The following is a 2,038-nucleotide window of genomic DNA, read 5'->3' on the forward strand; positions in this document are numbered from 1 at the left end:
TTCCTTTAGGGGTATATATGAAGTAGTGTTACGTTTTGCATTTTCCAGGATCTTAGTTGAATAATCAAAATATGGAATTAAAACACTTTCCATTAAATGTTTTGTATTTAAGAATTGCAGGTGCCGTGATATGAAGCAGATCTTTCTTCATGTGTTTCTTTACAGAGTATTTTTTCAGAATTACCAGCATGTCCTGGCCTTAGCGTTTTCTCTAGAAGAGATCAACGAAAATCCACAGATCCTACCCAATGTCACACTGGGCTTCCATATTTTTAACAGCCATTTTAGTCCAAGCTGGACCTACTTCGCCTCAATGGTTCTGCCTTTCACTCAGGGCAAATTCATCCCTAACCACAAGTGTGGGGTCCCAAAACCTTTGGCTGCAGTCATTGGGGGACCGGATATCTCTTTTCACATGGCAGCTGTGTTGTCCATCTACAAAGTTCCTCAGGTAAGCTGTGCTGAAATATATATTATTATTTTGCCATACCTCCCCAGAGGTCTGTATGCTTCTTTCTCTAAAAAAGGTAGCAACTTTTAAGATTCCTAGTTATTATTATTTGCTTCATAGGATTACCATAGCATCATGACTAATCATAACTCTGAACAGACGATGGAGATATTTGACATAGCTAAACATTGGTTACCACAATATAAAAAAAAAAGATGTTGAAACTCTAAAGAGCAGAGAAGAGTAACAAAGATGAGACTAAAACATATGAAGAGCAATTGAATACATCTACTTTAATGAAAAGAACAATTAGGGGTGATATGATAACTCTTCCAGTATCTAAGGGGCTGCCATAAAGAAGAGAGGCTCAACCTATTCTTCAAAGCACCTTAAGGCAGACAAAGAAAAAATTGATGGAAACTAATCAAGGAGAGAAGCAACCTAGAACTGAGGAGAAATTTCCTGACAATCAGAATAATTAACCAGTGGAACAATTTGCCTGCAGAAGTCGTAGGTGCTCCAGTGTTGGTGGTTTTTAAGAAGACATTGAACAACCATTTATCTAAAATTTTATAGGGTTTCCTGCTTGAGCAGGGAGTTTGTTTGGAAGACTTCCACATTCTTATTCCCCAATCCGAGACAGCAAATTAAGGTACAAATTTGAAATATTCACAATGCGACTATTTCTAGAAAAGGGATATATTGGTTAATATTCCTAAATAAAGACAACTAATTGCATAATGTTTCAGTATATAAGCTCAAGGGTACCCAGAGACTCAAATGAATGTACACATTTTCAGAGGTTCACTTAGATCTTCGCATTCACATATTTTTGTCTTCCTGCAGTTGACCTATGGCTCTGCTCCAGCCATGGATAAAGAGACTCAAGCAGTTTACTTCCAGCAAATGTTTCCAGATGACTCCCACGAACATAAGGGCCTCGTGCAGCTATTGAAGTACTTAAGATGGATCTGGGTTGGAATTCTTGTAGTAAAGGATGAGAAAGCAGAGAAATTTGACCAGGAAGTAGTCCCTATCTTTTCAGAGTTCGGCATCTGCACTGAGTTCATAGCAGAGTTACCAAACGTAGATTTTTACAGTGATTTTACTGATGCCATGGATGAAGGACTAAACATATACCATATTCTCATGAAGAGCACAGCCAATGTGATAATTGTATATGGTAAAATTCAGACCATATCAGCTCTGAGAACTTTCCTCCAGTTTACAGAAGTGGAGGATATACCAAAGAAGCAAAAGATCTGGCTTATAAATGCTCAGACAGACTTCACCTCAATTTCCCTTCATAAAACTTGGGATATCCATTTCCTACATGGTGCTTTATCCTTTGCAGTTCACACAAAACATGTTCCAAACTTCCAGGAATTTCTTCGCAATCTAAGTCCAAACAATGACCGCCATGATCATTTTCGAAAAGATTTTTGGGAACAGGCATTTGATTGTTTCTTCTCAAACTCAAGAATGGAGACGACTGAGAAAACTTGTACTGGACAAGAGAGACTTGAGACCCTTCCAACATCTGTGTTTGAAACACACATCAGTGGCCAGAGTTACAATATTTACAAT

The sequence above is a fragment of the Protobothrops mucrosquamatus genome, unplaced genomic scaffold, assembly GCF_001527695.2.
Source record: "Protobothrops mucrosquamatus isolate PMUCROS unplaced genomic scaffold, P.Mucros_1.0 scaffold3014, whole genome shotgun sequence".
Lineage (NCBI taxonomy): Eukaryota > Metazoa > Chordata > Lepidosauria > Squamata > Viperidae > Protobothrops > Protobothrops mucrosquamatus.